Source organism: Muntiacus reevesi, chromosome 2 (assembly GCF_963930625.1).
Source record: "Muntiacus reevesi chromosome 2, mMunRee1.1, whole genome shotgun sequence".
In the NCBI taxonomy this organism is placed as follows: domain Eukaryota; kingdom Metazoa; phylum Chordata; class Mammalia; order Artiodactyla; family Cervidae; genus Muntiacus; species Muntiacus reevesi.
In genome coordinates this window covers 52,144,079-52,158,461 of record NC_089250.1, presented here as the reverse complement: position 1 = coordinate 52,158,461, position 14,383 = coordinate 52,144,079, and positions in this window count along the sequence as shown.

Here is a 14,383-nt window from a genome sequence, read left to right as displayed (position 1 = left end):
CTTCAGCCTTCACCCTTGCCCCAGCTGTACGGAAGTCTTTTCCCATGCTGTTCAGTTTTCTTTTTCTGTAACTACTGGTGACACTTTCCCTCCTTTTCAAAACCTTTGTGGATTTAAGGCACACAGGATGATAAGGACCTGGGTGGCCTTTTATCTATGACTTATTTAACTTAATGTCTTCAATATTCATCCATGTTGTAACATGTATCATAACTGCTTCATTCATCTTTTCATTGTGGTTAGAAATATATAACATTGAGCATTAAAACCATTTCAGTACACAGTCTATAGCATTAACTACCCTCACTTTGTTGTACGTATATTCTCACCACCATCTCCACAACTGATTCATTTGCCCATGAGAAACTATTCAACTTCTCTACATTTTTGCCAACATTTTGTTATCTTTAGTTTTCTTGGTTGTAGGTCCTCTGGTATGGGAGGATATGGTATTATGGTGTTAATTTGCATTTCCATCATGGCTAATGATGTTTAACATCTTTTCACATGTTTGTTGACCATTTGTATGTCTTATCTGGAGAAGACATACAAAAAGGACTATTTAAGTCCTTTTTCCATTTAAAAACTTGTTTTGTTTGCAGGGGCTAGCAGCGCATCCAGGCCCAAGTCAGGTCTGCCAGGCAGTCCTCTTGGCCACACTGGTCCAGCTTGGTGTGGTCTCCGTGCAGAGGAAGTTTGGGCACCGGGGCATCGCTAGTGGCTTTACAGGGGCGCACTTCTTCCCTGGCGTTTGCAGAAGAGGGGACTCCAGGCTGCAGGTGCCCTGGTACTAGAGAGCAAGGAATCTGCGGCTCCACGTGGTGTGGCAGGATTTGCTCGGCATTGTCTCCTGAGAAATCTGTATGCAAGTCAAGAAGCAACAGTTAGAACTGGACATGGAGCAACAGACTGGTTCCAAATAGGAAATGGAGTACATCAAGGCTGTATATTGTCACCCTGCTTATTTAACGTATATGCAGAGTACATCATGAAAAATGCCAGGCTGGATGAAGCACAAGCTGGAATCAAGATTGCCAAGAGAAATATCAATAACCTCAGATACTCAGGTGACACCACCGTTATGTCAGAAAGTGAAGAACTAAAGAGCTTCTTGATGAAAGTGAAAGAGGAGAGTGAAAAAGTTGGCTTAAAATTCAACATTCAAAAAACTAAGATCATGGCATCTGTTCCCATCACTTTATGGCAAATAGATGGGGAAACAGAGACTTTATTTTGGGGGGCTCCAAAATCACTGTAGATGGTGACTGCAGCCATGAAATTAAAAGACACTTGCTCCTTGGAAGAAAAGTTATGACCAACCTAGAGAATATATTAAAAAGCAGAGACATTACTTTGCCAACAAAGGTCTGTCTAGTCAAAGCTGTGGTTTTTCCAGTAGTATGAATGTGAGAGTTGGACTATAAAGAAAGCTGAGTGCTGGAGAATTGATACTTTTGAACTGTGATGTTGGAGAAGACTCTTGAGAGTTCCTTGAACTGCAAGGATATCCAACCAGTCCACCTTAAAGGAGATGAGTCTTGGGTATTCATTGGAGGGACTGATGTTGAAGTTGAAACTCCAATATTTTGGCCACCTGATGTGAAGAGCTGACTCATTTGAAAAGACCCTGATGCTGGGAAAGATTGAGGGCCGGAGAAGGGGATGACAGAGGATGAGTTGGCTGGTGGCATCACTGACTCAATGGATATGAGTTTGAGTGAACTCTGGGAGTTAGTGATGGACAGGGAGGCCTGGCGGGCTGCAGTTCATGGGGTCACAAAGAGTCTGACAGAACTGAGCTACTGAACTGAACGGACTGAATTTAAAATATACAGAAAACTCCTAATAATGGTAAAAAGTACATTTGCCACATCACCTGAAATACTCTGTGTTTTATCCAAAATGGGCACATTCTTCTGTGTAATGAGCACATAACCCCTGAAATCAGGAAATCACATGGTTTCCACATTATAATGTAATCCACAGGCCTACTTCTACTTTCAGCAATTGTCCAAGTGTATGAATGTATCTTTTTTCCTATCCTCATCTAATTTTGGTTTGGAGTGTTACTGAAATTTTCAGTCATTTGAACAACCTTGTGGATTTAAAGCAGTCAAGGTGAATATATGGTCTGGGTGGCCTTTTCTGTATGGATGTTTTTCACTGAACATTTTTGTCATGTTTATTCATGTTATAACATGTATCAATACTGCATTCTTTTTTCCCATTGTAACTAAAAATAGATAGCATGCCATTTACCATGTAAGTCATTGTGAGCATACAGTGTTGTGGTATGAGCTGCCTTCATTTGTGCAGACCAGTTTAGTAACATGTGTGCCTTGTGTGTGCTTTGGAGAAATCCAGGAAATTGAGTCAGTGCTTGAAATGGCCCAGCATATCACCTTAGATACCGTCTTTATCTAAAAACAAAACAGGGACTTCCCTGCTGGTCCAGTGGCTAAGACTCTGCTCTCCCAAAGAAGGGGGCCCAGGTTCAATCTGTGGTCAGGAAACTAGATCGCACATGCCACAACCGAGAGTTCGCATGCCGCAGCTAAATATCTGGCTTGCCTTAAGGAAAGTCAACCCGGTGCAGCCACATAAACAAAAAAAATAAATATTAAAAAAATAAAAACAAAAAAAGGAAGAGTGTGGTTGTTGTACAGATTTATGTCTTAGCCTTTCGTATCAATAGTTTCTCAAGAGTGTCTTCCTTCTATCTGGTATTGAGACTTCCTTTGAAGTGGAGATTTCTCTTGTAAATGTGACTCACTGAAGAACCATCTTGACTTGGGTTTCAAAGATGATCATGTGTCCTCTTAAAAGAAGCTTAGCTCCAAATAACTGTCATGCTGCAGAGGTGTATTTTGGGGTAGCATTTGCTCTGCCTCACTTTGGATGTATCCGCCTCCTTACACAATCATCTGTGGAAGACATCCTGATATTTGAAAGCTTGTAGCTATCACAAGTAGAGCTGCTGTGCATGATTGCATGATAGTTTTTGTTTGGCGACTTTTTCAAAGTCATTTTCTAAATATTAGACATGCAATGTTGAATCCTCAGGTGAACCTTGTCTAGCGTTGGGAAAAAACAGCTAAGTTGCTCCGTGGCGTGTGGGATCTTCCTGGCTAAGGGGCTGAGGTTGAGTCTCAGATTGTCAGGTGGATTCTTTCCCACTGAGCCACCAAGGAAGCCCCTGGGTTTTTTTTGTTTTTTTTTTTTGAGTTTACTGGTTCTAATAGGTGGGCAGTGGTACTTCACTGTAGTTTTAATTTGTAATTTCCTAATGAAATATGATTTTTTAGTATTTTTGATATGTTTGTTTACTATCTGTCTCCTTTGGCCCGGTGTTCACATTTATACATCTTTAATGCGATTGTTTGTTCCAGATTTTTTGGTATTGTTTGAGTACAAGCATTTATCAGATATGTATTTTGTAAATGTATTTCTCTGTTTGTGGCTGTGTTTAGGTTTTCTGAATAAGGTTGTTTATGAGTTTAAATCTTTAATTTTTTAAAGGTCATGTTATAAATTTTATATCCTTTTTTAGATAGACTTTAGTTTTTTTGTTAAAATTCATAAGCAAAACAGGTACTGTAGATATAGCTTCGCATTTTGTCTGTTGAGAAGTTTGAGTGACTTTGGTGTAAATTGTACAGTTTCTTTCTACTTTCATTTGATTGCATATTGTTTCCAGTTATTTATGTAACAGGTTTTGGAGATGTCATGGGAAGTCAGTTTCCCCAAGTGAAACTGTGTCCATGAAACGTCAGCTCTTTTCAATCCCTGTTCTGTCTTTGAATTTGACTTGCTTTCAGTTGATTCCACTATCTCATACTAGTGGAATCACAGAGTGTTTGTCCTTTTTTGGTCTGGTTTGTTTCACTTAACATAATGACTATAAGGTTCATCCACATTGTCAGAAGTACCTACTTTTAAAGGCTGAATCATATTCCACTGTGTGTATACCACAGTTTGTTTATGGAATTGTCTATCCATTGACACTTGGATTCCTTCTGTTTGTTGGCCAGTGTGAATAATGCTATTGTGAATATGAGTGTAGAAATCTGTTTATTTTTTTCAGCATGTTTTCTCAAATCTTTTGGGTACATAACCTGAATTGGAATTGACATATTGTATGTTAATTCCATTTGTTAGTTTTTGAGGAATTTTTTGAGGAACTGTATTTTTTGTATGGTAGAATATTGTTGAAGCTTTTGCTTGTACCCTATTTTGCATATTAATTTGTCCACTGATGGATAGTTGAATGGGTTCTACCTTTGGGCTGTTGTGAATAATGTTGCTATGAATGTTTGTGTACCAGTTGTTGTTGAACATCTGTTTTCAGTTCATTGATGTATATATCCAAGAACGGAATTGATGAAGTAAACAGTAAGTATATTTTTATCTTTCTGAGGAAATGCCAAACTATTGTACATATAGTCTGTACTATTTTCCATATCCACAAGCAAAGTGTAAGGTTTCCAGTTTTCTACACTGCTGTTAATATTTTGATCTTGATTGTAATCATTTAGTGAATGTGAACAAATATTGCATTGTGATTTTACCCTGTATTTCCATCATTACAGAAAGGAAATATACCTAAGACAATTTTTAACTCAAAAATCAGCATCCTGCTTAGCAGCCATAGCTGTTGCATTACCAAAAACTACTAACAGTTACCCTATATATTAAAAAAGAATGAATCCCCAAAATCACTCATCAAAATTCCTCAGGATAACACAACCAATTCTACCATGTTAATAAATCCAAGGCCACTACAAATGTATGAAGATTTTGAAGAAACATCTTATAAAACTAACAACAATATACAATGAATGTCATCAGTATTCTTACATGGAATGGAAACATGGCAATGAAAATGGAGGCTCCATGTTCTTTATTTATTTATTCATGTAGCAAGAAGCCTGCAGTGAGGATATTAGTTTTATATCTCACTGAGATATCCAGTGAGGATATTAATTCTAACCTTTTTAGAATTATGAACATCAGAATTAGCATACTGTTTCTTTAATAACCATAGCATTTATACATTAATCTGTTACAATGAGGCTAAATGTCCTTTTGAGGAGAAACAGTTATGCAATCTTTGTTTTAGGTATTCCTCCCATTGGCACTAAGTCAAAAGAATCAGGAGGATTCTCATCTGCATTTGATTTTTTGCCGTCTGTCTTATCCTCCCATTTTATCATTGAAGTTTTAGCAGCTGATTACCTACTAATCTTTCATGAAACAGGGTCTAGTAATCCAACAGGGATCCCATCCAGCTATAGCAAAATCCCATTTCATCCAAACGACGAAGTTAAGCGTCCCTTGGTTGCTTTGTTCTTATTAATAGTCTGGTTCCAAATTGGGAAAGGAGTACGTCAAGGCTGTATATTGTCACCCTGCTAATTTAACTTATATGCAGAGTACATCATGTGAAATGCCAGGCTGGAAGAAGCACAAGCTGGAATCAAGATTGCCGGGAGTAATATCAATAACCTCAGATATGCAGATGACCCCACCCTTATGGCAGAAAGTGAAGAAGAACCAAAGAACCTCAAGATGAAAATGAAAGAAGAGTGTGATAAGGTGGCTTAAAACTCAAGATTCAGAAAACCAAGATCATGGCGTCTGGTCCCATCACTTTAGGGCAAATAGGTGGGGAAACAGTGGAAGCAGTGATAGACTTTATTGTTTGGGCTCCAAAATCAGTGCAGATGGTGACTGCAGCCATGAAATTAAAAGACACTTGCTCCTTGGAAGGAAAGTCATGACCAACCTAGACAGCAGAGACATTACTTTAAAAAGCAGAGATATTACTTTGTCGACAAAGGTCCGTCTAGTCAAGGCCATGGTTTTTCCAGTAGTGATGTATGGATGTGAGAGTTGGACTATAAAGAAAGCTGAGCACCAAAGAATTGATGCTTTTGAACTGTGATGTTGGAGAAGACTCTTGAGAGTCCCTTGGACTGCAAGGAGATCCAACCAGTCCATCCTAAAGAAACTCAATCCTGAATATTCATTGGAAGGACTGATGCTGAAGCTGAAACTCCAATACTTTGGCCACCTGATGGCCAAAGACCATTGAAAAGACCCTGATGCTGAAAAAGATTGAAGGTGGGAAGAGAAGGGGACGACAGAGGATGAGATGGTTGGATGGCATCACTGGCTCAATGGACATGAGTTTGATTAAACTCTGGGAGTTGGTGATGGACAGGGAGGCCTGTTGTGTTGAAGTCCATGGGGTCGCAAAGAGTCGGACACGACTGATTGATTGAACTGAACGGAATAGTGATGTTGACATCTTTTCTTGTGATTATTTTAAAGGGTGTGAGTTATACTTACTTTTGAAATTGGCTTCATTAATGCCTGCCTTGTTTTGAATTCTTTTCCAGTGACCACCCCTAAGGTATTCCTCCATGCCTTAGGAGGGCAGTTGTTTTTACTTTGTGAAATGAAAATATCTGCTGCCATATTAATAAACAAGAAATGTCACAGCCATCAGCGATTTCTGGCCTCCAAATGTCAATGAGGGCTCCCACATAAATCAAAGCAAGTCCTCTATGATCCACCTTCTAGAGGAATAGAAATAAAAACAAAAGTAAATAAGTGGAACCTGATTAAACTTAAAAGCTTTTGCACAGCAAAGGAAACTATAAGCAAGGTGAAAAGACAACCCTTAGAATGGGAGAAAATAATAGCAAATGACACAACTGACAAAGGATTAATTTCCAAAATATACAAGTAGCTCATATAACTCAGTACCAGAAAAACAAGCAACCCACACAAAAAAGTGGGAAAAAGACCTAAACAGACATTTCTCCAGGAAGACTTACAGAAGGCTAACAAACAAGTGAAAAGCTGCTTAACATTGCTCATTATTAGAGAAACACAAATCAAAACTACAATGAGATATCGTCTCACACCAGTCAGAATGGCCATCATCAAAAAGTCTACAAACAATAAACACTGGAGCGGGTATGGAGAAAAGGGAACACTCTTGCACTGTTGGTGGGAATGTAAATTGATACAGCCACTGTGGAACATGATATGGAGATTCCTTAAAAAGCTAGGAATAAAACCACCATATGACCCAACAATCCCACTCCTAGGCATATACCCTGAGGAAACCAAAATTGAAAAAGATACATGTATCCTGTTGTTCACTGCAGCACTATTTACAATAGCGAGAACATGGAAGCAACCTAGATGTACATCTAGAGATGAATGGATAAAGAAGTTGTGGTACATATACACAATGGAATATTACTCCACCATAAAAAGGAATGCATTTGAGTCAGTTCTAATGAGGTGGATGAACCTAGAACCTGTTATACAGAGTGAAGTAAGTCAGAAAGTGAAAGATTAATATCGTATTCTAACGCAGATATAGGGAATCTAGAAAAATGGTACTGAAGAATTTCTTTACAGGGCAGTAATGGAGAAACAGACATAGAGAATAGACTTATGGACATGGGGAAAGGGGAGGAGAGGCTGAGATGTATGGAGAGAGTAACATGGAGACTTACATTACCATATGTAAAATAGATCGCCAATGGGAATTTGCTGTCTGGCTCAGGAAACTCAAACAGGGGCTCTGTATCAACCTAGAGGGGTGGGATAGGGAGGGGGTGGGAGGGAGGTTCAATCTCCCCTCGAGATATATATACCTATGGCTGATTCATGTTGCGGTTTGACATAAAATTCTGTAAAGCAATTATACTTCAACTCAAAAATAAAAAAAAATGGCTCCCCAAACTGAGATCCAGCGGATGCTGCCAACCCACACGGTGATTCCTGAGGAGCTGGGAATGAAAGAAGCAAGGTGAAGAAAGAAACAGGATTGGCCCCAGATAGCTGAGGTGCGTAAGAAGGGAATGGATGCAGTGAGCCTAGAGATTTGCGTCTTCCCATACATAGAATGCTCAATTCCTTAACTTGATGTCTGATCTTTCTGTTCAGACTGCCTGCTCCCTTTGTTGCAAACTTGCATATAGCCTGATTCCCCCTCCTGCCTCCTTGGAGCAGTTTTCTCAGAGCTACTGAGATGCTGTCTCCCAGGCTTGGAGTTGTAAATATTCCCACCAAGTAAAATAACTTTCTACTTTCAGTGTAGACTGAAATATTTTTCAGTTGGCGGCTAACTTAGAGACTTTGAATCCTTGTGAATGTGCCCAGCGGCGCAGCTCTTCATGGTGTTGTTACAGAAAATGGCCATAAGGTGGCAGCACTTCCTCCTGCCGCACTTTTTTTTTTTTTTTTTTTAACTGTAATTTCCTTGTTATTTTCTATTGGAATTTAATTGATTTCTAATGTTGTGCTTGTTTCAGATGTACAGAAACTTGATTCAGTTATGTTAATACACAGACGTTTATCTATTCTCTTTTAGTTTCATTTTCACTTATAGATGATCATAGTGTGTTCAATAAACTTCTCTGTGCTATTTGGTAAGTACTTTTTGATCATTTATTTGTTACATATTAATGTGTATATGTTAACTCCAATCCCTTAAATTATCCCACGTGTATCTGGAGGGCAACAGGCACTCCAGGTTCATTGTGGGAGCACACTGCCTGCCACATGCTCCCAGCTCCCTCAGCCCCAGGACACTCCAGCCTTGGGACCCAAGCTAATCAGGCTCCAGGGATGACACCGGCCCAGGTCACTATGTCCTCAGGAAAATAGAGTCAGCTTTTCTTTTCTCCTTTTGCTGTTTTTATCTCATCATTTGAACTGGAGTATATAGGTGAATTACAGTCTTGTGGGTGGTTTTTTTCCTTCTCTCACAACTAGTTTCACTTCTGTTAATACATATTGAGTTTTTTCCATATAGGTTATTATAGAGTGTGGAGTAAGTGTCCTTGTGTTATACAGTGGGTCCTGGTCATTTATTTTCTCTAACTAATGGTGTGCATATATTAGTCTGAAGCAACTCATTTCTCCATGCCCCACATCGTTATAGCTTGGTGATTAGAAGTTTCTTTTCTAAGTCTGTGAGGCTCTGTCTCTGGGCGAGAAGTTCCATGTTATCCATCTTTAGATTACACCTAGAGGTGATATCATGATACTGGTACTTGTCTCTATCTGTGTCCCTTACTTCGCACGGAATGATCATCACTACTTTCTTTCCTGTGGCTAGCCTTGGCATTATTTCCTACTTTCTTTGTGGTTGAGAAATACTGCATTCTGTACATGTACCTCATAGTCTTCATCAATTTAACTGTGCTTCTACAATTAGCTTGATTACCTGTCTTGGCTATTATACCTTACGGGGTCAAAATCACAGGGTTACCCATCTTTTTTTGAATAGTTTGGCTGTATTCTCAACTCCACCCCAGTTCAAATATGAGACACAAGCCAGCTCAGGCTCCAGGGATGGGATAGCAGCCCAAATCAAGGAGGTTGCAGGGAATAAATTAGGCATTGATTTTTTTCTTTATGTTTTCTTTAATCTCATGCTGAAGCTATGTCAGAGTACAGTCAATTTGCAGTTTTGTGCTTGCTGTTAGTGTACAACTGCCTGATTGTTATGACATATATATACAGCGTATCTGTTCCTTTTTGAATTCTTTTGCCATAGAGATTATTGCAGAAGCTCAGGCAAAGTTCCACTTGCTGAACATCAGGTCCTTCGTGAGCATCTATGACAGCTACAGTTTTCTGTATATATACGGAAGGAAGGAAAGAGATAATCCTTTTGGATTACCTATTACAGCTACAGATTTCTGTGTATATGTAAGTCCCTACCTCTGAATTCATCCCTGCCTCCCCCCTTTTTTTTTTATGGGAACCCTCTGTGTTTAAATTCTCAGAGTCTCTTTTTGGGTTATAACTTAGTTCCTTTGTGTCTCTTTTTAAATTTTTCCTACAAGGGACATCCAAGGCTGTTGTCTTCCTTTCAGAAATCAGTCTGGCTGATTTCACTTGGTGTATGATCCTTCAAGGTCCATCCTCCTAGCGGACAGTGGCATAATTTCATAGTTTCAGAGGTGCTTTTTCACGGCTGAGTAATGGTCCATTGTCCATATGTAACACATCTTCTTTAACCTTTAATCTGTCAGTGGACATTTCGCAGGTTCTGTTTTGGCTGTTGCAAGTAGAGCTGCAGTGAATGTTGGGCTGCACGTGATTTTATTCAATGATGACTTTCGCAGGATATTGGCCCAGGTGTGGGGATGTCTGATCCTAGTGAAGGAGGAAACAGGCAGAATGGGCTCCATCTTGAAAGCAGGACTCCATCTTGGGCCAGACTGTGCACTTGGAGCCATATGCCCAGTACCTGTGGAAACGACATACCACCTGGAAAACCAGACCCCCCGAATGGAAGAGCTCTAGGGCTCGTACCTAGACTCTCTGTCACCTAAAAGAATACCCTAATTATCTGTGTAACTGGATAGAGTCATAAATTCTGTTATGCTTATTGGGATATGACCACAGGCCTATTGATAATTGTCCACTGTTATAGGCTTAAGGCATATGAATCACGGGTTAACTTTGATCGTATCTTTCTTTTCTTTTGTTCAGACTATTTTCAGAGATTTGGGGAGGTGGGTTTGAGCACGCACACTTAGGGTAAATAAGGTTTTCACAAAAACTGGTCGGGGTCCTTGGCTAAGAGGAGACTCTGCCTTGGGCCCGCCGGTGTAATGAACTGCACTCCACTGTCTGCACTGTCCTCCTGAGTGAGTTTGTTTCAACACTAAGATTGGCTCTCTCAAGAGGTTTTTTTTTTCCTTGACATTCGGAGGCTGTGCTTCCTAGTGGCTGTTGTCAATGTCTGTTTCCACTGAACATGTAGTGGGGTTACCTCACATGGCACCTTGCTCCTGTTTCACCATTGTTGTTTTGATTGGCATTCCTGCAGCAATTAGGGATGCTGTGCATCTATTCCTGTGGTGGTTTGCTTTTTTTTTCTTGTTTTCTTTACATTAAAGGGTGTGAGAAAAATTTATTGGCTGCTTGAAACTCTGTTGTGTTTGGAATTTATTTATGCAACCCCTCACCCTGGGAGTTTTCCTGAGGGCAGCTGTCATTAACAGAAACCCCAGGCCTTGTGGATTAGAGGTGCTGATCAGCCTCTTTGATCCAGTTGTAGTTACAGGAAATGTTTACAGGTGACTGCACTTTTTAAAGCTCATCTCTGGTTCCTGGGAAAGTCAGCATCCTGGGCTGTGGATTAGAGTGAATGGTACCTGAGCAAACACCTAAGGACTTGTGTTCACTATTTTGCCCCCGTAACGCATCACACACACACACACACACGCACGCGTGTGCACACACACCCCAGACTAATTCCTACTGGGTCCACAGAACCCTGCTGAGTGTGCTCAGGTGCCTAGGAGGCTGCACTCCAGATAGAAGGCTTTCGCTGGAATGCTCAGCACCAGGGCATGTGCAGGGTTCGTAATATTTGCTCCCAAGTCCCTGGAGGCCTGGATCCTGCTGGGGAGTCTGGTCTGAGCCAGAACATAGCAGACAGTAGATGTTTAAAAGAGGTTCAGTGAAGGGCACCCTGTCAGGTTGTATCAAACTCACCCTAGTCCAGCAGTGGAACCTAAGCCTGACAGGGAAGTCGGGAGGAATAAAGTAGGCACTGCTTTTTTTTCCTTCTCTTTAACATTATGCCAACATTATGTTGCTGTATAGTTGATTTGCAGTGTTCTGATTGTTGTCGTACATAGCTGCCTGATTCAGGTGTAACATATCTATGAGATATGTCCATTCTTTTTCGGATTTTTGCCACAGAAGGTCAAACAGAGTGGTGAGCATCAGGTCCTGGTGGATTATATATCTCAGATACAGTTTTCTGTGTATACAAAGAGGGAAGGTAGGAGATAATTTCTGTGGATTCTCTCCTAGAGATACAGATTTCTGTGTATAGGTTAGAGGTACAGATTCCCATGTATATTGGGAAAGGAAGGAAGGGAGAAAGGAAGAGGATAATCCTTGGGGATTGTTGATTATACATACAGGAATATTATCTACAGCCCTTGAGGAACATAGGTCCTTGACTTTGTTTAATTGCTAAGTTACTGTTTTGTCTTCTTTGACAGCCTTTTTTTTTCTTTCTGCATGTTCTCACTTCTCTTGTTAAATGTACTCTTTGGAACTCAGAGAAGCCTGGGAGTCTAAAGGTTTTCTATAGACAGGAGGCAGACAGAGGCCATGCTCTGTTTTCCCTTAAAATTTGAATATTTTTTGGATTAATGAATTAACCAGTGCTTTGTAGGATCTTCTCCTCTTGTTTTATTCCAGCCTCTTCCCAGGAAGGTCAACAGTGATTAAAGGACATGGTAGGGACTTCCCTGGTGGTCCAGTGGCGAATCGTCTGCACTTACAATTCAGGGGACCCAGGTTCATTCCCTGATCAGAGAACTAGATCCCACATGCCACACCTAGAATAGCCCTTGTGCTAGACAGGCCCCAGCCAAATATTAGGATAAATTAATTACAAATATAAAAAAGAAAAATTTTTAATTAAAAATAAAATATTTGGTAAAACCCATGTGTAGCCATTCTTGCAAGTCCTTATTCAGAGAACACATGGCCATGCTACGTGTCTGAAGACAGGATCCCATGACAGTTAGAGAGATGTCACCAGACAGGCCGCGCCTCTGATACCAGAACTACGAGAGGCAGTGTTCTTGGTAAACAGGCAGGATTTGTGCTTGCTGAGTTCATTCACTTGTTTTAATCTTTCCTTGAATGTATGTCTGTGCTTGAAACAGAGCAGTACCCTGTCGTCCTAGGCCCCCCTCCCCCACCATGTCCTCCGCCTGCCTTTTGTCTGTGGAAAGTTTCAGTCAAAAAGTAAGTTTAATCAGAGAAATGAGAAATGCTGACATAAAGGAAAACAGTCAAAGGAGACTAAACAATAGTAATGCTGTCATTAAGCATCTTCAAGGACCTTTAGTTCTTTCTCTAGGTCTGTAGATAATATTCTGAGCCACATCCTGTGAGCTGTCTTATAGATACCAAAACACCAGGTGGAGAAGTTAACTAGATGATGACCGGACTGTACCCAGGGCGTGAGCTGCCACAGTTCAGAGAACTCTCCACAAAGAAATGGGAACAAACTGACCCTGGAACTGAAGATTAATTGTAAAGCAAGATGACGCTGGTCAGACCCTGATGACCAATTTCAAGATGACCTTCAGCGCTGACTCTGCTGTTTCTGCATGTAGCCCATCTCCCCCCATTCCCACCCCCCTACCCACCCTGTCTATAAAAGCTCTCACCCCTTGCGTGTCAGTGGTGGGAATGGCCTTGGGACAGACATCCACCATTCTGCTCCTTGAAGTTGCCAGCATCTAAAATTAAGCACACTTTCCTTTCTGCCAACCTGGCCTGTTTATTGGCTTTAGAGCAGCGAGCAGCCAGACCTCATGTACTCTTTCAGTAACATGCTGATAACAATTGTTTTAATAAATAAATAGGTATTGGTTTAGGTTTATTTTACTGTTAACTATCAGTGGGCTTACACATTCTGATATAAGTTCTATGCAAGCAGAAAAATTTCTTGTTATTAATATGAACACTATTGCTTCTATTAGTTAATAAATTCAGTTCAGTTCAGTCAATCAGTTGTGTCTGACTCTTTGCGACCCCATGGACTGCAACACACCAGGCTTCCCTGTCCATCACCAACTCCTGGAGCTTACTCAAACTCGTATCCTTGAGTTGGTGATGCCATCCAACCATCTCATCCTCTGTCATCCCCTTCTCCTCCCACCTTCATTCTTTCCCAGCATCAGGGTCTCTTCAAATGAGTCAGTTCTTCGCATCAGGTGGCCAAAGTATTGGAGTTTCAGCTTCAGCATCAGTCTTTCCAAAGAATAGTCAAGACTGATTTCCTTTAGGATGGCCTGGTTGGATCTCCCTGCAGTCCAAGGGACTCTCAAGAGTCTTCTCCAATACCACGGTTCAAAAGCATCAATCTTTTGGCACTCAGCTTTATTTATAGTCCAACTCTCACATCCGTACATTACTGGAGAAACCATAGCTTTGACTAGACGGGCCTTTGTTGGCAAAGTAATGTCTCTGCTTTTTAATATGCTGTCTAGCTTTTCTTCCAAGGAGCAAGCATCTTTTAATTTCATGGCTTCAGTCACCATCTACAGTGATTTTGGAGCACCCAAAAATAGTCTGTCACTGTTTCCATGGTTTCCCCATCTATTTGCCATGAAGTGTTGGGACTGGATGGCATGATCTTAATTTTCTGAACGTTGAGTTTTAAGCCAACTTTTTCACTCTCCTCTTTCACTTTCATCAAGAGGTTCTTTAGTTCTTCGCTTTCTGCCATAAGGTTGGTGTCATCTGCATAACTGAGGTTATTGATATTTCTCCCAGCAATCTTGATTCCAGCTTGTGCTTCTTC